General features: G+C 39.7%; 2 long non-coding RNA genes across 2 annotated transcripts in view; both read right to left on the bottom strand.

Annotated features, from left to right (window-relative positions):
* The window catches only part of LOC113458887 (uncharacterized), a 59476-nt gene extending 53252 nt beyond the window's left edge, over window positions 1–6224 (bottom strand). The window contains exons 1-2 of the long non-coding RNA XR_012581962.1: window positions 4362–6224; window positions 4113–4235 (exon numbers count right to left, since the gene is read on the bottom strand). This is a non-coding gene — a long non-coding RNA (uncharacterized LOC113458887). The remainder of the gene's footprint in view (window positions 1–4112; window positions 4236–4361) is intronic.
* Window positions 6225–12457: 6233 nt separating this feature from the next.
* LOC141730524 (uncharacterized) lies at window positions 12458–14764 on the bottom strand. The gene is made up of 4 exons (XR_012582045.1): window positions 14657–14764; window positions 14062–14159; window positions 13218–13263; window positions 12458–12711 (listed from the first exon to the last, which is right to left on the bottom strand). It is a non-coding gene; the product is annotated as an uncharacterized LOC141730524 (long non-coding RNA).
* Window positions 14765–22641: the final 7877 nt, after the last annotated feature.

The raw sequence follows: 22641 nt of genomic DNA, 5'->3' as shown, positions 1-22641 counted from the left end.
AAGAAGAAAATACTTAGTACTATGCTTTCCTTCTGTTCCTTTTGAAAAATTTTAATGACATGTTCCAAATGTCTAAAACACTTATGAAAAACATGTGAAGCTAAAACCTGTATCTTCTTCTTTTAGGGCTCTTTAACAGACCTTCAGAGAAGTCCCAGAGATGTTAGCCAACCCATTAAGGGTAATGAATCTTGGCATGAAAGAACAGCAGAGCAGCAGCTAGACATGAAGCAGCCTATACCATAAATTATCTCAAATACAAACCAAATTCCCCTTGTTTATCATGTATATAAAGCACCAGCATTCAAGATTCCCTCCAGAAGTGCTGGACTGTATGTAATATTACTCATAGCATAACAAGGTCTAGTTCTGTCATTGCAATTGCTTCTTTCCTCAGATGATAAACTACAGACATGCAGCAATAGGAAGGCTATCCAGAGAAATAAAAATATCAACAGGTTTAACAAAAGTCTGGGGCAACTGTGTGAAGAGGTGAATAAATGTCACTGTCGATGTCTTTGAAGTATTTGATTAAGTTACCATCACTGACAAAATTTCTTTGTTGGTGCAGCCTAGTGCAGGCCTGTGGACCTCAGTACTGAAAATGGGTTGATTAGGAGTAACTCACGATCAGAATATAGCAGAGAATGTGCAAACCCCACCATTCTGCATGGAAATACATATATATCATAAACAGTGCCCCTTAGTGCCAAAATTTACCTGCCTCTGCTACCTCTGAGGAGGAATTCTCACTTGTGTGTCTGGGACATTACTAAATCAATGAAAATAGCCCATTTTACCACAGCCCTATCTGCTGCAGCTATGGAGACATCATCCCACCAAAGGTCTAAGGGATGATCAAAATCTTAGGAACCAGAATACAAGTCTGGAAGTCATAAAGGATTAGAAGCAGAGAGGTTGCTGAACAAGGAGCTCTTGCCTTGGGTCCCACAGACACATATTCTTAGGCAGGGAATGCTGACATGATGCTCTGCCAGAAGTTAAGCTGGGGTTTGTAAATGAATTTACTTAGAAATGTAGTGGAAACCTCATCCTGTGCATGTTGCATTTGCACATCAAATAATGCTGGTTTGCTGGGTCTTTCTGGTTGTATTCCAGCAGTCCAGGTCTCCCTGCCTTTTTTTATAGTTTAACTGGCAAACTGTAGGTGAGGTGATTTCGCCTAAATACCTGAGATACAAGGTTATGCAATCAAAATTGGATGCTTTTCCCAAGGAATGAGGTAAAACCAATGTTGTTTGAGAAATGTATGACCCTGTAATTATAATATTTCCTGTGCTGGGGGGTTCTCAGAGTTTTACACTTAGAAACCACATTACAATTTCACTAACTGAAAAGCCAGCCAGAGACTCTGGATGTGAAACTGAGCACCAAGGTAGATGGCCCAGTTCCACAGCTCAAGGAAAATGGAAGCATTTCTCTATCAGATCGCTTGAGAGAGAAGATTGTAATTAATTGAAAATCCTTGGAGGTTTGCAATATTGGAAACAATTCCCAGAGAGGAAGGTATCAGTACATAATCACAAAAAAGCTGCTGACAGGTATGGGCTGTATATCAATGATTTCTGCAACAATTATCTGGCATTAGTACAATATAGTGTGGAAATTTGTGTTTTTCCTACAAACAAATACAGTATACACTTATTGTTTATATGTACAGAAAATCCATCTCCTCATATTCATCACCTGTTTACACACACATACAAATGACATCCTGTTATAACTTAATTGCAGTCAAATTTGAGCATCTGCAACATCTTTTTTATATTTCTTGAAAAGAGGTTTTTTGTATAATTATTGCCACCCCTTAAAAATTATCTCACAGAACAACAATGCACAAAGCAGATGCAGCCAATAAGAACATGAAAAAATTAAAATAAGACTCATGCTACTTGGGAATTTGTTATCTCTTGTAGCTGAAAGATTCCATTAGAATTTGTGTATAAACCATGTTAGTTTTCTGTGGCAGGTTTTGTACATAACAGCAAGTTTCTTTTTAGTTCAGGGCAAAAAGTCATGTTTGGAGCAGTTGCCCCAGCAGGAGAATAAAAGATGATGGTTGGTAATTACATCAGGTTTGCACAGGTTGAGCAGATGTTCTTGCAGATAGATTTTGGCTGCATTTATAGAACATCACTAGTGAATCTCAGGATAGCATCGGAGGAAAGCTGCCACAAGTAGATGGAGATTTCTGCTTCTAATAAAAAGATTTTGAACAAAAGAAATAAATTAGAATAAGAAAGAAATGAAAAGTGTATGAGATAACCTACCTCACAAACTGGTTTTTGGGTTTTTTAAGAGTTAGACTTGACACCAAGTTACGTGAGTATAGTCCAGTCAGTCAGACCTTGTCTTAATATGCTGTACATGGTACCCGTTCTCAATGTCCAGAGGGATCACAATACTCTGCATAGGTCCAGCATCAGAGAAATGGGGGCAGATTCAGGGCTGGGGGACGTGGGAGCAGGCAAGAAATAGAAAGCTAAGAATACCCCTTACCTGCCTTAGACTGACAGCAGTTTGAAGAAAACTGGACAGCAACCAAAAAGTCAACACAAAAGTTGTTAGAAAGAGAACTCAGCTCAATTTCCATGTCTGAGTTTGTAGTGGTAGAAGCAATACAGTGGGGAAAAGGATTCTACTTACATCTTTGTAGGCAATTCCAAATGCTTAAAAATATTAACTAGCTATAAACCATCATTATTAATCACTGGGATGGAGAAACATTATTTCCTTCACTGTATATTTGGAAAATAAGCTGCTTGAGCACACACAGCAACTTGGCTGCAAAAACATAATTGTAGCTCCAAATCTCCTACTCTCAACCCTATGCTCAGTCTGTAGACAGATTTCTGAACAGGCCCTTTTATAGGTGTTAACTGCAATATTAAAGGCAGAATGGTGAAAATACATCACAGTCTGAGAAATTCTCAGTACTTCTACCAAAACAAGCTTCTGAAGACTGAACACATTTTTAAATTTAATGTAACTTTCTACATTTTTTAATGCCCTGAATAATGAAAATATAATATCATAACTGGAGCTGGGCTCCTGATTTGACTGTACTGCAGGCGGCCAGAATGTCTGTTAATGGAAAGATTTATTGACAAGAAGTGTTTTAAAACCAGGGCATTTACAATTAGATTAGAACCATTCCCCTTCATTCTACCTATCCTCAGGAATGCTGACTTTCAAAATCCCCTCTTTATTGTGTTGGGTGAACAATGCTAAAATAAGCTGCAAGCCTGTCCTTACTGGCAGGTGCCAGCTTGCAGAATCAGATATGTGAGCTCCACTCGCTGTATCCCAAACAGGGCATCAGACCCTGCAAGGAGTGTCAGATGGAGGTTCCTGTGCAACACCAAGGGTGCTGGGAGTAACAAAAAAGACTGTGTGGTTGCCTTATGATTTGCTTTTAGCTCTAAGTTCCAAGAGGAAAAATTACAATAAATTCAGCAGATTTCTTAAGGCATTTAGGGCTAATACACACCTCAACTACAGCTAAAGTTGTTCTTTATTATACTCACTCCAGAACTGGATTTTGCTGCAGTTCTTCAAGGTGAAGAACTCCTGACTGTGTTATTGTCATGAGAAAGATCTGAATAAAAAGATTCCTAAAGTTGCTAGAAGAGAAAGTATCCAGCACAGGGAGGGACAAACCAGCAAGTGCCTACATATTGAAACCTTGAATTTTAAAAAGTAAATTAAAAATAACCTGAAAATATCTCTCTCAAATAATCCTCTTTTATTCCTTTCTCCCAGTTTTGAATTGAACTAGACAACAGAATGGCAATGAGAAGGGTATGGCCTCAGGGTGCATGGTGGGACAGTGCTGATGAAGGGGCTCTTGTTAGTATAGATTTCTAGAAGAAGAAAGCAAGCAGTCCCAGATCTGTAGTGTCACTGCTCACAATGTGTGCTTGCCCAAAAACCCAGGAGATGAGAGAAAGCCTTTTGTCTCAAATTTACACTTAGGTAACGAGCATATTTTTTTTCAAATGTGTTTGACTCCTTCACCTAAGGAATAATTCGGTTATTCTCAACAGTATGGTTTGCCTTTGCAGATGTAAAACAACTCACATGGCTATTACCTAATTCCACTGTGGTTTTTTCATGGTCTCTCGTCCACTGGCAAGGTGAGCTCATTCTGCCTTGCTTCCTTACAACCCTCTCCAAGTGCACTGGAGTGCAACTGGTTCAGTTTTCCTGGCAATCTGCAGTGTGAAAAAGAGGAAATGCAATTGAGGGGTACACTCCAGGTGTCATACAGAAAAGCACCCCAAGGATAGTGAGAGGATAAAGAGCCAAAAAGTGGAGGATAAAGGAAAAGTTGAAAATACCTTGCTTCAAAATGATGAAATGAGAATGCCTTGGTTACTATGCAATCCACATGGTGTGTTCTTCACCTGTTTTGAAGAAATGGTACTTGATTCACCATACCATCACCTATATTTGTAATACATCAAATGAAAAATATCACATATTAGAACATTGAGGTTTGCTGTTCAAGTGATTAACTGAGAATCATTTGTATGATTAAATGCTGGAAAATAATTTGACTTCACATGAACCTATAGCATAGTTCTCATTACACAGAAGTGCTGCATATTAGTTGAAGCAAATTAACATTCAAAGAGTTTCTGGAGTGGCTCCTAATCACAGGCTGTTAATTACTATCATTACATTCGAATGCTGAAGAGAGTAACCAAGGAACCAGTCTCATGATCTCGGTATTTGAAAGTGATCTTCACCAATAAAAGCACATCAGACATACAGAAATTGCAAATTGCTGAATTTGCTGACGCAGTGGAAAATTCCGCTGACTATAAGTACCCATCTGGTGACAGATGCATTCTTGACACAGTTTCAGTGTTTGGACTTAGGAAATAATGAGTATCAATGTCCTAGCTAGGGAATATGCAAAGATGAAGGAGCCTTTTGTATCGTTAATTAAGGAAAGTAGTAGCAGAGCTCGTTCACAGATAAGCGACTGTACATAATAATCATGTATTTATGTGAGGAACTGTTATGCTGTATTACTATAGCAGCAATTAGGTTTTCACAAAGTAGTTTTATTAAAAGGCATACTTATGTAATAAATAAACAATTAATTTCTGTGGCAGATTAATTACACACAGCTTAAGATGGTCACCATGCTAAGTGAAACCTATAGAGCAGATTCTTACAAAGGCAAACGTACAACTACATGCTTACAAGTGAATTTATTTTTCACTTGTAAATCAAAAGCTTACATGCATGAATTTCAAGATGGATGCCTCTGTAAAAAGCAGACCCATACGTGATTTTTGCATGAAAGAAAGACTCAAGCTGTACTCAAGGGACATGGAAGGCCAGCCTATAAGCCCAAGCTAAGAGAGCAGAGGAATCTCTTGAACATGTCAGATGCTCCACTTAGAATTTGTAACCTGATGATGTGAGAGATCTTTCCTGTGGGCTCTTCTAACACCTTTTCTTACCTTGGTCTTTAATTTACAATAAAAAAGAACAGGGAGGGGATAGCTCTATTTCCATCCATGTGGCAGGGAACCGTTAACGTGCTTTCCCTGATACAGACTAGACCTATAGAATTTGGAATTAATATATTGTTTCCATTATTTCTCACATTCTAAATTATATTCAAAACAGTGCAATGACATAGAAAAGGCAGATGCTGTAGTACATTAATATTTCATAAAAATATGGTTTAATACTTTTTCAGTTCATGAAGAATCAGTAAACAGACAGCTGCCTTCTTGAATACATTCATTATTGGAAGTTATTGTACTATAACACGAGGAAATAATTCCTGATTCGTTGCTCATTTACAAAATAATTTGTTGCAGATACTCTATATTCCTGTTGATGTCGTGCTGCAAAAGCCAACAAGCTTTTCTGGACAGAAAAAAGGTTATGGCACTTCTGATAGCATGGTCACCTACAAACAACATATTGACGGTTTTGCATGCTATAAGTGTTTAGGAACTCAAAAAACTCAGTTACATTTCAAAGGAATGCAATCTCTTTTTGGGTGTTATCAATAACCTTCATGGGAGGGGGTACACTGAGAATACCAGCTCAGAAAACTGCATGCCAAAGCGGCATATAAATTTAGCAAGTTCTCCTTCAAAGTAAATTAATGCTCTGAATTGTCCAGGCTATATTGATGGACAAATACAGATCAGGATACAAATCCTGCCTTTGAACCTGCAGATGAAGCTCCTGTTGTGTTCCATTTATTTTCTATAACTGATTTGAAATTTCTTTGAAGAGATAATTTTAAATTTTTCTTACTTTCCTGGCTACTAGGGAAACCCTCTTCTTTATCTACTAATGATGCTCCAGGAGTTAAGGGGAGCTAAGCTTAAAAGTTGAGACACCTAGATATTTTGAGGTGGTGGTGTTTTGGGTTTTGCTTTTGTTGGGGCCCCCTGCCCCCAGATTTGGAGCAATACAGAAACAGTAACTTTTAGGTTATCTCAGTGGAGACGGATCAAGTGATATCAGCATGATTTGACACTGCACCTGAAGAACCTGTGTATCTAGAAATTTAAACAGTTTTGGGCATCTGCATCTTTTTTCATAGTTCTAACTTCCTCTGGAACATAGAGAACTAGAGCTCAGCTTGGTACAAGCAAGTACAACCTAAGTAAAGCCCAGGTAACTTTGAGTCATGTCTAGTTTGGCTTGCAGAAATGACTCTGTATTTTCAAAATAAACTTAATCTACAGAACAAATACAGACACATAAAAAATGTTTTATACACTGAGGATTATCTGTGACTACTTAGTTCCTCCTAAGGAAGTCTGAATTACTGTCCTTGGCAGGCTACCCATAGCAGTGGGATGACAATGTCAGTAGATCCATACAAAAGTTCTGAATTGCCAAATTCTTTGTGCTTACACCACAGCCACAGCAGTACTTTGAATAAATAATCAGGAAAATGCTTTGCAAAGTAATGTTCTTTTCCCCTTAGGCTCATTGGAGTAGTGCTTTTGAGGTCTACTAAGTCATTCTTAAAGATATTAAAAAATATTGATTGCATCATTGGACAAAAAAGGGTGTTTTTAAGCAACATTTTTTCAGTTCTTGGGCAGCTCTATCTGCCAAGGTTATGGATTTGCCTTTGTACACCACCATTGTGCTTCAAAGCAGAATTCAAAGATGTAGATAAGTGTCTGAGGCATTAAGATATTACATAGCAAACCCTGTGCCTTTAGTATTTCATGGGAAAATAAAAGCAGCTTAAGTAGCCTCTATCATCTTCTTTTTTCCCTGTTGGAGAACTCCCACAAAGCCTCATCCTGAAAGGTATTGGAAAGAGAGAACTTACCATCCGCCAAGTCTCCTCCCAGTTTACAACATGAGTGGCTGTGAGAAGTCTCCAAATCCAGTGTGGAGTTTACTCTAGTGGAGCATCCTTACCCTTTCCTGCAGGATTTTCTGCAGCCACAAGGATTGGGACCACACAAGTTTGATAGGATTTTGTTGCTGCTACTGCCACCACCGCCACCACCACCACCACCAATATTTTGTGGTAGTAAGATACAACAAAGTTCAGTTGTAAAATCACAAACATGGGAGAGGCTTAAAGCATTCCCAGAATCCCACTTCCCTGCACTGAGGCCACACTGCAGTTAGCTACAACAATGGCTAAACAGCTTCTGGTCACCACTGAGAATCCAGAGACTATGTAAAGACCTACAAGAGGCAGCAAAGACAAGCAAGCTCTCTTATCAGCGAGCTATATTCCCATCATGAGCAGCCAGAACTCTATCAGGTGATAAGGACTTTTAAAAATTGCAAAATATTGAAAGTCAGTGCTCTTGATCATTCCCAAGACATGATTCTTTCTCTTTTAAAGGAATATTCTCCTGAGAAAAACTTATACACAGCCAATTCTACTTTTTCATTTTTCTACTAACTTAGAGGTGTTGTCCAGAAAAAGGTTTCATCAGGGACCCCAAGGAGAGCAGTCTGAGGGCTGCAACACAGGCAGTCAGCCACAAACACAGACAGAATGCTTCAGTTAGCTCAGGGCACATCCTGAACGTTCAAATCAATGACAATTAAAGCAGATTATGAAAAAGCAATAGTGGATGGTTGGGTCTTTGTGTGATTAAAGTGAGCTGAAAGTGCACAGCCAGATCCTTCCCCATGCTGATGGCTTAGATATTACTGTGGCTCTGAGGAGCAGAGTCTCTCCTTTCCTGGAACCTTTGAACTGGTTCCTGATGGGAGATCCCGTAATGACTGGGAGCCAATTCTGTTATTGAGATTCTGCTCAGCAACAAAACTGCCCATGCTCACGCAAGACATATTACTGTAGCAACTCCTGTAAATTTTTTTTAGGATACTTTAGGTCAGTTTTCATATATCTTTGATTAGCCTGTTTGTAAATATGAACTAATAAGAATCCAAAGGCCACAAACATGGCCTGAAAGTATAAACTGGGTTAGGACAGATATCCTCCTGCATCTGTACTTCCTCTCTGACAGCTCTGGTTCTTTAGGAAACAAGTAAAAAATCTAAGATGTGTGCCGAGTAATTTCTCCTTAGCTATAGTAACCTAATTTCCAGTAACCAGATGTTTATGGGCTGGCTGTATTGAATGCTTTCTCAGGATCACTTTATTTAATTTTTACCAAATAGCTCAAGTATCTATGAATTTATCTAATAACTTTAAAAACTCATTAATAATTTTGGTGTTCAGGATATTCTGTGGCATGGTGTTCCTCAGGATCATTGCTATTTGTACTTGACAGGGCTCTGCCAATCCAAAGACTCTTATCCCTTGACTTGAAGCAATTTTTCTTCAAAGCTAAACACAACAATAAAGAGCAGTAACAACCCTGGAGAATCTATCATATGAGAGCAGTGTGTTTAAGAGAGGTAGTTTCCTTAAAGAGGTAAAAATATCCAGGCAGTTTGCACAGTTTCCAGTGGAAGAATTATGTGTACACTTTAGGAAGCAAGAGAAGTGAGTTTCCACATTTATGAATGAACACAGCTGTGCAAAGCCAGGTATAAAAGCAAATAAACTTAAAGGTTCCCTGCTGCAACACAGCAAAATTAGTGAAGTGCTTTCAGCACAGAAATAATGAATGTGCTCCAGGCTTTTGGCTGCAGGGAGAATTCTGGTTCTGGAGATCTGCACAAACTGCAAAAGCTTGAAGAATATTACAGGGGAAAATGAATTGTAATTAACTAGAGATTATTTTAAAGCAAAAGAAGGTCAAAATAATTCCATAAGGATACTGAAAGAAAGCTTGAGGATGACAGGGTAGGTGACGTGAAGAGATTGCTACTATGAGATTCTAGAAATGATTTCACAATAAATCAAATATTCAGCTGGATATATGAAGTCAACAGCATCTTTCTACACATAAACTTGGGAAACTAAAATCACAGAAATAACTTACAAATTAAATAGATACAGTGAGGACAGCATTATTGGTGTCTGTTCCAACCAATAGCTACTCTCTGTTATCAATGATCAAATTATTTAGCAATGCAAATGGGGACATTAAGGGGCCAACTGGAGGGATGTTGCAATCCCTAACAACTGCATTATTTTACTCTGGTGCTCAGACTTGAATAACCACTGAGGCAAAAACTTATGTCTAGCCAATATCATATCAAAGAAGCATGGGCAATGCATTACAGATTAGGAACTGCAGTTGTGGAGAGTGTAGGTCAGTACAGAGCCACCAGCAGTTGGTGTCAGAACTCAGAAATCAAGGGGGAATACCTGAGCTCAAGTATACTGTTTTATTGAAGCGTACCTGACTGCCCTGGGCCAGTCCTCTACCAGCAAGGACTGGCCATCTACCACAGTTCTATCACAACAGGAAAACATGCCTGAGCGTGGAAACGAGAGGAAGACCTTTGTTGGTATAACAGAACCCATGTTCCTAAATTACCCAAACTTCAGAGCTAAGTGACAACAACACTGAACTGCAGTGGTAGCTGGAAATGGTGGTAGAGGAAAAGGCCAAAGCAGGGAACAAAGACAAATGCAAGTTTAGAAGATGCAGCAACAGTTTGTCAACACCTCTGTCAGCTCTTCAAGATGCATTTCTACATCTTCATAATGAGAAGCAACACCAGTGCATTGCATTTTCTCTGTGGTGGGCTCACTCTTGCTCCCCAAATACTTCAGTGCCCCTCATTCTGTCACTGGAAAGTTACCAATCTGTCAATCACAGCCCCTGATATCTCACCAGTAATTCTTCCTCTTGCTTTCCAAAAGCAATTGCTTCAGCCACAGCGCTCACAGCAAATCAATCTCTGCATCCTGCCTGATCACCAACTGCTGCCAGCAACTCCCAGCCCAGCTCCATCCATGCAGCCCTTCCACTCAGCAGCAACAGCTTTCAGGAGCTTTCTCTGCCAGTGCTGCTTTTTTCTTACAGGCTCTTGGATGGAGTTGAACAAAGCTCTTCAGTGCTACCCTGAAATCTTAGTAACACTCTTTCCCATCAGTGCCGTATAAAGATTACAAGGGAGAAACACAACCAATTTCAACTCCAGTGTGGAGTGTGACATTTCAAAGAAGTCTATGGCAGATATTTGTATGACAGATATCTCCCAGTTGTTCAGAAATCCCCTTTACTCTGGTGTAATTACAGCATTTTTATAGAATTTTTAGGAGCAATTCCATATAGTTTTTCTGCCTGCAGAGTGCAGCAAAACCCACACTGTCTGAATGCAAGTTGTGCTACTTCTTGCTCACCTCCATAGTCTGTGGTCACCTCAAACAGGAAAGGAAACTGGCTCACCTGATCCTGCCAGCTGTTTCCCCTTCATCTTAACTCATCCTTGAGAGCCAGTGTGCTAGCACAGGGCAGCCATGCACCTGCAAAGCACTGAGAATAACTTAGTCCAAAGGAGGGGTGCCAGTGGGCTTTGCAAAGATGGGCTTGGTAATTAGAGGGAGAACTCAAATCACAGAGACTGGAGAATACCTGCCCATAGCCTGGCACAGCAAAGTCCATACCTCACAGCTCCAGACCTTGCCCCATGACTTACCCAGGACATCAAAGCATTGCCTTTGTTTGCTTTCAGCTTTTCAACACAAGTATGTGACTAGGGTGACAGCAGCAGGAAACTCCAAGAGGGTTTTCCAGCTCCTTGTTAATCTTGATGCACATTTAGAGCAACAGTTCCACCACAGGTATGCAAAACCTAGAAAACGTACAACTAGCCACTTCAGGCCAACATAAATAGTACAAATTTGCAAGAGGGCATGTTGCATTTATCAGATTTACTTCAGCCTTTGAGTTTTCTGTATGACTTTTCCCCTTGTTTTCTCTTTGCCTCAGTAATTCCAATGAAGACGTGTGTGCATGTGCAGGGGATGCCACTTCAGTCATACTAGAGTTGGTAATGTTAAAAATGTTAAATAGCCCCTTCAAATTCCCAGAGATGTGTGTGGTGCCCCTCTGCTCTGGGAGCCAGGCCTGCAGCTCTGAGCAGCTAAATGCTTTCTGGTGGCAGCAGTATTTTTCCGTGGCTGCGTGCTGCTGAAGTGTTTATCTTTGCTCGACTTGCCTGGATATTGCAAAGCTACTTGAAATGATTCATGGGTCTGACAGATGTCTGGTACAGCTGGATGTGTCCTTGATTATCCCAAAAGTCTGGACAATGCTGTCATTCACCATTGCCCAAATTATCTCTGTATTGACTGCAGAAGCCTCTGTGACAGTACTGTAATGGCTAATTACCCAGGATACCTTTGATACTTACTTTATAGTGCTTTAGAAGAGTTTAAAAAAAATGAGTGAGACTGAGGGAGAGAAAAGGAAATAATTGTAGCCAAAACATACCAGTGAAAGTAATATTCTTATACATTCTAAACCGGTATACGCTTTACTCTACATGAGACTATACTGCATGGGCTATTTATATTCAGCCTGTCCTTTGAAAATGGTCAGATTTCCAGCAAAATAGATACGGATAAAATGCACAGAATCCTGACAATGATAAGTCACGGACAATAGAAGGAGCTATTATCCAGGAGAGAATTGTATGTAAAACATTCTTGAAAAGATGATGATGAGCAGCCATTTGCCTGCTTTTATATGTTGCTGGAAAAATAACATTCTGCTTAGTAGATAACAAAGACTGTCATAGGTAGCAATGCTAAACATGTATATTGTTATCTTGTAAAGCTGCCTATAAGGAGGTATGAAAGTAAAGATCTCCTTTTCCCACGCTATCATTAGTGTGCTTTGAACAAAAGCAGTTTCTGTGACGTTAAAGTAAATTTAAGAAAAAGGGTGAAAGCAGATAGAGTACAAAAATCTCATTTTAGTGAAGATGAGGTCTTAATGACAACTCATGTCAAACATAATACCAGATCTCTGGTTTTTAGGGCTGTCTCTCTCCTCAGCACAGGTCCTGGCTGTTAAAGCATCTGTAACCCTTTTCCCTCCGAGTTTCAAACAATCCAGAAATTGCCCAAGATTCACCATGGTGAGGTTGTTCCCACAAAGTTAGTGATGAAATTCCCATTGGCTTTGGTGAAGGAAGAATTTACTTACCAGAACCAAACCTTCCAGTTCAGACTTATGTGCAACCTCTACTGAACTGGAAGGTGCCACTCCAGAGGCTTCTGTGGTGATGAGCCCATGATTCCGTCCAGAAACCAAATTAGAATTAGGTGACGCAATGGCATCTGCCTAATACTGCCTTAGTGACATCAATATAGAGAATATAAAAAGAAAGATCACACCTCTGATCATGTGTTTGCTCATCTTGCTTATTATTTATCTTTTTTACCTCAGAGTAAGCAATGTGTTTGTTAGAAAGTGTTGGATTATTGACAAAAACATTTGGATATCCCTTCAGATAAAAATAATAACTTTCTTTGTAACTCAGAAATAAACAGTCCAGCTAAATACTCTGAGAAAGGTGCCATTTCCCTGTTTTTCAGGCTATTCAAAGAGTTTTTGTTTTTTGCAGGTATATGTTATACAGAGTCAGTCACTAAAACATAACTGTTAAATAAAAAAATAACAAATAGAAGGTCAGCTGTTTAAAATGCAAGTATTACCCATTCATTTTATTTGGGTAGAATATAATGTGCTATTATTTTATATTTCTTACTATCACTGCATTATTTTTACAATTAGGGTTTTGTTACTGTTTTTTAAATTTTAATTTTTTTTTCTTTTTATGGCTGAAAACTTCCTTACCTTTCATTAACAGCAGAAGTGTGTATTTGTCAATCTTTTACAATATCTGCAAAAATTAAGAAATAAACACAGACAATCACAGGAAAATATTGTCAGCCTCTTTGCATGTTTATGGCACTGCAAATGGAAAGAATACACATTAAATATTGAGCAAAACAGAAATGTTTTCTCAAGTCCCATTGCTCAAGCTTCTGGAGGCTGAGACTCAAGTGCATGCAGAAAAATTAGGTTTCTACTTCTTGCAGTGTGAGCTAAATCCTAACTGCTACAAAATCTTGCAAAACTTTGTTACAGGGCAGGACAAATTCTTGGTAGCACAGCCCCACTGAGAACATGCAGCAAGGTGTCAGCTAAGGACCTGCTCTGACAAGATATATTTGAAACTGCTAATTAGTTTTAGAAAAGTTTGGCTAGAATAAAGCAGTCTAATCTAAATAATCACTTGTGCTGATTTCAGTTTTAATTTTGCAGCACCTCAGTACCTGGAAGGCATACATGGGGGCTGAATGTATAAATGAAAACTGCCAGAGGACCTGGAAGGCATACATGGGGGCTGAATGTATAAATGAAAACTGCCAGAGAAATTACAGAAGAATTCAAGTACTTTGGTCTGCTGGAAATACAGATGCTTTCTCATGCAGTCCTTTTGAGCTGAGCAGAACAGAATAATTTCTGTTATTTACCTTTTCAGCTGCCTAAACAGGATTGTGTGATGCTGGGAATACAGAAAACCCCAAGGTTGTTTAACACCAGTTATATTTGGTGACAGGTTTTGCAGTGCGTTAGACTTCAGCCTTGGACTTCCCAATAGCTTTTGGTCACATTGCATGGTGCAATTACTTACTTACTTAATTTGGGGCCATACAAACTGTCTGAGACGAGTGTGTGTCTTGCAAGCTTTGTGATGTGGAAATGTAGAGGCCGTGCTTTTACTGGAAATTTCTGAAAAGATTTAAATTGCAAACAAATAAACCAACAAAAATCAAAGCATTCTTGTATTTTGCATTTTCATACAATTCACCAAGATCACTTACTGGTATGGCTGGGGCTGGATGGGTCAGCAGGAAAAGCTGGCACAGAGCAGTGCTCTGCCCATCCTCAGCCCTTAAACCCCTCTTGATGGTGGAATCAAGAGATTGCCATAGCAGGTACTGCCCCTTATGTTTCAGTACCTCTTTCTTTTGTTCTAAATTATTGACTTGTTAAAAGATATATTTTATGCAAATAAATATTAATATATTATATACATTAACATATATTATATGTTATATTATATCAATAAATATTTAAATTTTATATCAATATTCCATGCCTGTGCTACTGGGGATGAAGACTTGATAGACTCACCAGCCAGGTTCCCAAGGAGTGCACATTCCCTGCTTTGACAGGAATCCTTGTACCAAGATTTTCAAGGGACCACAGAGTTTTATTTGTTGTACCTGCAGCGCTTCAGATGAGTCTTGGAGAGAAGGTCCATAGCACTTTCTAAGGAAGGCTGGGACTCCCATGCTAATCTCTCACTCTTTCTTCTTCCTAGTCACTTTTGAAAACCTAGAATTCAAGAAAAAGGAGTGTGTAACACAGATTTTATGTGCTAGAATAGACTGTTAATTGTGAAACAGTGCAACCGTATTGATAGCTATTCAGCAGCTTTTCCACAGTCTCAATCATGAACAGGATCATTCTCAAAAAAACCACCACTCTCCCAGCTAGCTGTCAAAGCCATATTTCTCCTCCTCTTGTCCAATTGCAGGTAACAAAGCTAATTGTTTTACCACAGTAACTCAAGGCTGAGAATTGCACTCACATCACCTTTACTCCTAAAAGGAATTTCTACCAGTCTCCCTAACTGGGTTTGAGCCAGTCCATGCATTTATGCTCAGATCCAGATGGGACCTGAATTGGGACTATCCAATTCACAATTATGAAATGAGAACTGGGATGCATAACAGGTTGTACATGGAACAAAAGTACTTCACCTCTCCAGTGGTTTTTGTTTTGGGAACACAGGACACAGGGAAAATGTCTTGTAGAGTAGGGGGGGCCCGAGCTCTGCAGGGAAAGTGCTGTGCCCTGGTCACATCCCATGGCAATGACTGCAGGGGGACTGCGTGAATTTCTGTTATGCTTCCTATGGAAAAGAGGCAGAATGTGGACCGCAGAGCTTGAATTCACTTTATACTAATGCAACAATTCAAAAATGCTAATTTTAATTAAAACTTCCTTTAGTATGCAGGAAATATGCTATACACCTAGGACTTAAGAGTTTTACTGTAATTTTGTTTTAATACCTTAAATTAAATACTTGGCAAGAGACTACAAAATGGGCATTTTGCATGGGGAACATTTTCTTGGATTTAAAGGTTGGCAAACACAATTTTTGCTATTCACCATTTTTAAAGCCTTTACCTCAATATATAAAAGAATAAACATTGATTAGTTATTTTCACCAGAGTTTTTGAAAGATCTATTGGGGCTGGGGCAAAAAAGAATCTGTTTAGAAAATTGTCACAGAGCCCCATGTAGCTCAATATTACAACTACTACTAAGATCACTGTGACTTTCTTAACAGCTTTCAGACACGTTTACAATTCCAATGATTAAAAGTTGCAAATATATTATAAACTTCACCACATGATATTTTCCAATAACACAAACAGCCTTTGCAGCTAAGGTAACATGAAATTCAAAGGAGAGCTTTGATTACATCTAATCTGGTAACGAAATGAAATCGTAAGCGTGCTTATTTCAACCAACAAGGAAAGAAAGCAAAATAATACATCAAATCCCTGAATAAGCAGTCACAATAGACCTTTAAATAACCCAACTTTCTACCATATTTTATTATCCTTTCCTAGTTTTATAGCATTATCTGCTATAGAAATGCAGGGAGATTTGTAAAACACTATAGCATTTAAGTCATTACATTTTATAGCTAATTTCTAATGTGGATTTGATTTTTTACGAGCGCAAAAAGAATCTAATTTGCATTAGTGACAGTAACTAGAGAAATTTAACACCTGGCAGTGGTTGTACCAGAAATTGAATATTAGTTACTTGGGTGCTAAAAAGCACATTCATACCTTCAAGGGGTATTTTTCATTTATTTATGCTGTACTCTCATGTTTATCATTACAAAAGTGTTCTTGCATCATGGGGGAGGAAAACTCTCAGGAATGTAAAAATACCATGCACTCGATAAGGGGAGTTTGCAGCAACAGCAGCAAAATGAATCATTTATACACTAAAGAATGCGCAAACCCAGAAATAAATCTCCATTGAGATATAAAATTAGAACAGCAGCAATGTACAGACAATTCATTTCCATGAATGCTTTTTAGTTATTTTTCCACAGATACTGCTGCTTTTGTGGAGAAATGTATTAGACCCAAATTATACCTCCATTTAAGGAGGGGAAAAAAAAAACCCCAACAAACTATAGCTGACATGAAAAAGAACCACATTTCCACATGAACAATCCACGTATTTATAAAGGGTGGAAAATTAGGAGCTGCAAAATAGGCAAAGCCGCTGTAAAATGATATGGGAAGTGACATTTTACATAGCCGGCTACAATTAACACATTGATGGCATTTTGCTGGGCTCCTTGCAGTGATAATGCTGTTGTCAAATGTGTTTAGTGCACCAAATCTCCTGGAGCCTTCAGCCAGGCAGCAAGCTTTTGACAGATTGAAGGTTCGGAGATAGGCTATCATGACAGATGGAAACTGGCACCGATGTTCAGCTTTCGCCGATCACAGGGGACCTGCCCCCCTTATTCTTCAGGGCTCAGCTCTGCAACCTTCCCCCTTCTGATGAAAGCAGGGGATGGCATTGTTAAATAGTGCATCTGTGTGAGTTAGACTACTCTGATGAAAGCATAAGGCAGACGCTCTGTGAAGCAAAAGACAGCCTCTGCTCTAACTGCATTTTAGATAGACTTGGGGAGGACTCCAGGGAGCTGGGATAAAACTTTGGTAAATTTCAGACAAAAAGTAAAAGCCCAGGCTAACCATTAAATGGTGCTTCTTATAGATCTGTATTCATGGGCTGAAGGAATCCATACATAGGAGCAACCAGGAGCTATTGTGCGAGACTCCATGGCAGCCTCTTCATTACTGTTTGGATCATTTATTGAAATTGGTCTCTAAGAACCCCATACAGGCAGCAGATCCAAAAAGAACAGAGATCCACATAAAGGGAGGCTGTGAGAGCAAGCCTGCTTTGCTGTGAGCATCCAGCTTGTTCAGAGGCTAATTAAATTATTAGGAGAGGCTGTTCTTGCAACTGGTCTTAGTTCTTGGATGCAATGTTAAAACCAGGGTGGGAGCTTGTGTTATTGAGCTTTACACAGCTGGGCATAAACAGGCAGATAATACAGTTAATTAACCTTTCACCCCCCAACACCTTTTGAAGAAAGGCATTTGTTATTTTTTTTAATCAGCCTCAGGATATTTTCAAGGCACTTGTCCTGGCTATATTTGCTTCTTTCTATCCCTGACAAATTCCTGTTTGATTTCTTTAAACTGGGCTGTAGAGCTTTCTTTTTGCTGTCTTAATCTTCAATTCCACTCTCGCTGATATAGTATTTGGAGCAGCACACTGCAGCCCATTTGAGGTATGATAATCAGCTGATTAGCTAGTGAAGTCGTTTTCCCTGAGGCTCTTTTGTGTGCAAAATCCTCACACTCAATTGACATGTGGACATCATAAAGCTGATGAAATGCAATTGTAATGAACAAGAGGGAGAGGCATCTGCAGCAGTCTAAATGAAAGACCCTTCCCTCTCGACATGCTAATTCAGAAAATCTGCTCTTAGCTTGTACTCCCTCTGGATCCCAATGGATGCGAGTCTCCATGAATGCATATTCAAAACAGCATATTAGCCTCAGTAGCAAGTGAAATTTGAGCCTGGATGGACCAATTCTAGTTTCAAGACAGATTATGCTGCATCAAACGTAGTAATGATTTGACAGTTCATTTGTGACGAGAGTCCTACAGTCAAGGTTTAATGCACAGACAGGCGCAGGTGTGCAGCCAGAACCAACAAAATCCAAAGGCTGCCAGTTAGGAAGCCTCATGCATGTGGAAAGGTGAAACATATTTAAGAAATTAACACTATCTTCTTTAAAGCATCTTGTGGCAATGGTTCTACAGGCAGACCTTCCTGGTACATCCATTGAGCCCCAGGGCAGAGGGACGGGGAAGGACAGCCCAATACAGCACAGTTAGTATGTACAGTAGCTGTGCATTCATCCCAGGATGGGAGAAATTAGAAATTAGAAAACAGCATCAGAGGATGGATTACTTTCTTAACCAAGCTCTACAAAGATAACTGTCTGTGCCTTCTGCTTATTCAGGCAGAAGGCGTCCCTGGAGAAGGTGTGGGAACACAAACTGCTGGGACTAAGGCACGCACAGCATGGGCTGAGCTGTGCCAGGCTCTGTGTGTATGCTAGATGCAGTCTTTCAATTCTTGCCCCTTTTTGGGCTCCTCTGCCTCAAAATGCTCTAAATTGTTAATTGCTTTTACTGCACAGACACCATATAAATACAATTTTTTTTTCCATTCCTTTGTGGTTTTTAAGGCAAGGAGAGACATTCTAACCTGTATATTAATGCCACATAAGTGTGTGTATGAATATGCATTTTTTAAACAACACTTGTCTTGAGAGATCAGAAATTCTTGAAAAAAATATAAAATTAAATGTTATGAGTTGAAAATAATTTCAATATAACATTAAATTCATCATATATAGCCTTTGCTACACAGATGTTTAAATACTAGCTAGCTGACACATTCTGGTGGCCAGAAACTCCATCTAAGCTCAGGAAGAGTCATTGCTTGGCAGGACCTTCCTATCAACCCAGTGGAATTTGTGCCATCAGACAGGAAAACAAGCCCCAAGGAGTCTGCCCTCACCTCTTTTCCTCTGTGGTGGCCAGGCATTCACTATGCAGGTACAAGGGAGTGGGGGGTGTGCACCACATTTCCCTTCAGTAAATTTGGTCTAAATCCAATGCATATTAGGCATGACTCACTACTGGGGTGAGAAGTTACCTACAACAGAGTTGAAAAGCACACAGTCCCCAGCAATACTTCCCTTGCTGATGTTCAGTCCATATGATTGTGGTTATACTGTGCTTACTTCAAGTTAAAATACATCTCCTATTTGCAGGGACATTTCCTATAAAGATTTAATTTGCAATTCCATGTCTTAGGGTTTTCCACACAACTGTTTCACCAGGACACAATTTAAAGGAACCATAAAACCTCCTTTAATTACAAGAGTTCCTACTTTTTCAGTGTGTTGTGTGGCTCTTTCAGCAAGGCAAAAAAAATCTCACCATACCCTCTAAATAAGTATTGCTGGTAATGGCTGCTGTTTAAATGGAAACCTCCTAAATAGCCAAAGGACACATCTTTACTCTGGCAATGCTGAATGAATAGAACACAGGCATCCTTTATATTTTACATTCTTTTTTTTTTTTCTGTTCCAAGCTGGTTTTGGGGCAATGTGAGGAATAAGTTTTAACATCTTCATGGTCTTACTTACCTTTTTTTTTACCTTCAGAAGGGAAAAATGGGCTGGGAGGTAGAGCAAGGAAGGCATCTTAAAATGGCACAGCTCCTGCCATGGATCTGCTGAGGACAGCTCTCCACCTTGCCAGAAGCTGTGGAAAGGAGAGGGATTTCTCTCAGGTTGCCTTGGCTGGCTTTATTATGGCCAGCTGGCTGATTCCATGGCACCAGCACACTCATCTCTAAGTACTGCACTCCTCCTGAGCCAAGTCATCTAGGAGCTGCCCTCATTGTATTACAAGCTAGCAAAGCTACCAGGAAGTGGATTTGGGAGGAATCCCCCCGGGTGAGAAGTCTGGATCTGGGAACATTCTAGCCCCACACTGCAGAAATTGATCCCTATTGATTGGTCCCCAAAGTAATGTGTCTGAGCCAGTTCCCTCTCTTGTGAGAAGGGCTGTGCCAGGGATTTAACCATGTTCTTTTAAAACCTAATTAGCCAAAGACCCACCAAAACATGTACAGATGCCATTTCGTGATGGCACACACATGCCCTGCATGGAAGAGCACCATTATCAGGGGATCTGGCTACAGACCTTTTCTGCTTACACGATACTTTTGTAAGATATAAATAAAGTAAAAGATTAATTTGTGCAGCTTTAGTTTATTACTGAGCCTTCCCAAAATGGGGATATTATGAAGTCTTTGCAGACTGAAGAGTTAGGGACCATCAGTTATTGCAGAGACTAACAAGATAAATATCATAGATGCTGCTCAGACACACAAACATTGCTAATACATTGCTAATACATATAGTACCAGCATTTTAAAAAATTTCCCCTCACTCACCAACTCAATAGGTACTTTTTAGTAACAGTCATGGCTTGAATATTATGCAGTCACTATCCATAGTGTATTTTGAAGGCTGGGGGAGGTAAAGGAAGCAAAAAACCTGCAGAATCGCATTAGGTTTCTCATTTAGTTCTACTTACATATTCATGGGTTCATCAGCACCAGTGGTATGGGTTCTTGCAACTCCTCATCTCCTGGTTTCTGCTATGGGTGCTTAGTGAGGCTCAGAAAGTGGACTTTTATTTTCTCCTTCTCAACAGTCTAGAAGAGTTATATGGAATCATTAATCATGAAAATCAGTATCATTCTAAACATCAAACTTTGATAAGAAGATAAATTACATTCCTACTACATGTCACAAGCTTGGTTCATATTTGTACCCTCTTCAAATCTGCTCAAGTAGAGTGTAAACCAGTGTCACATCTAATACATTACAGCAAGAATACCTAGTCTTTGTTGCCTGTTGCTTCAGAAGCATCAGATTAAAAAGATGTTTAACAGAGGGGGTTTTCCTTTTCTTTTTTTTTTCCTCCATTGAGTGCTTCAAACTAGTTTGGCAGTCTTTAAAAGGTTAATGAGTACTGTCTGCTACAGAATGCCAAACTGATTTAATTCAGAAAATGAGAAAACATTCCTAAAATGTAATCAGCTGTCACTTAGGAAATGACATACAACAAGATAAAGGTGTTTTACATTTCATTTCCTAAGAAGAACTTCTGAGAGGTCAAGAGAAAACATCAAGAGGCTCCTGTGAAAAATGTGTCTCTCCAAAATTGTTTCTATCTGGAAAAGCAAACACCAGTCATTCAATGCCCTGGTTTCTTTCCCTTCAGGCTGTCACAGCCTTGGTTCCCCTTTTCAAGTGCAGCGCCTTGCACTTCTCATTGAGTGGCAGCTTTTGTGCATCCCAGGCCTCCTCCAGAATCTCAGGATGATCTGAGCACAGGACAGCTGGACATTGCACAGGAGCTCAGCAGTTTCAGGATTTCCTTCTTGTCCCTGGGGATGCCTTCTTGGGGCTGGAGGACATTTCCTTGTCCTTCCCAGAAGAGCAGAGCAAAATGAGATTGGGGCAGTAAGAGAAGGCAGCACTTGGCTCTGTGCAGGAGCAATCCTCAGCCAACAGCTTCTGTCATGGACCCATGGACAACAGAGCTTCAGAGGCATTGCACTTCTCCTTATCAACATCTTCTGCAGGCCAGTTTGGCAGACCCATAATTCTACAGTTTTGGCAAATCTTGGGAAGAGTTGTAAAAATTACGTAATATTTCCTGAGTTGAATTGCTAAGCAATTTTAAGTGGGTTGATGGAATTAAGAAAACAACTTCAAATTGTAGGATCTCAGAATAAATTCAATGTCCTTACAGATCTTCAGACACTACAATTTCCTGTGATCCTGAGTTCTTGTGACAGAAATGAGCTCTAAGCTGGCTGCCAGGTCCTGTCCCTTTACACAGCCCTTTCCTGCCACACACTGCACAGCATCTCTGCACCACTAAAGCCTTTAGCAGTGATACCTGACAAAGAAGTCTTTTCTCCTACAAGCAGTAAAGATACATAATTTTTATTTCTTTTATAGAGTGAAATTAAAAAAAAAAAAAATCTTGAGTGGCCTGCCAAAGGCTGCTGGACATCCAGAGCTGGGTCCAGTTTTGCTGCTTTCCCACCTCCATTTTTCTCTAGCCTCTGTGCCCAGCTCCACAGAACTCCCAGGAACAACTCCCAGACCTTTTCTGAAGTAATATGAAAGAAAAAAGTAATAAGCAAGCAAACCACTAGTAGATGCAAGTTACTTGCTGATACTGCTGGGATATGATAGAATGTGCTCGCAGCACTTCTCTCCTGATCACTTTAGCCCTGCACTGCACTCCACAGCAAAGGGATTTCCATAACCAAGACCAGCATTCATTACAAAAATTTCAATCCACTAACACCACCATAATTTTTTCCCAGTTGTACTTAGTGAGCCTCACTTTCTGTCAGCAGAAGGAGTCCTTCTTGCTTCATCTCCAGATTTGCACAAGTACAACACGTTCCTGCTTGCTGGCT

Source organism: Zonotrichia albicollis, chromosome 10 (genome assembly GCF_047830755.1).
Source record: "Zonotrichia albicollis isolate bZonAlb1 chromosome 10, bZonAlb1.hap1, whole genome shotgun sequence".
Lineage (NCBI taxonomy): Eukaryota > Metazoa > Chordata > Aves > Passeriformes > Passerellidae > Zonotrichia > Zonotrichia albicollis.
The sequence above is the reverse complement of the archived record's forward strand: the minus strand, read 5'-3'. Positions and strand labels throughout refer to the sequence as shown.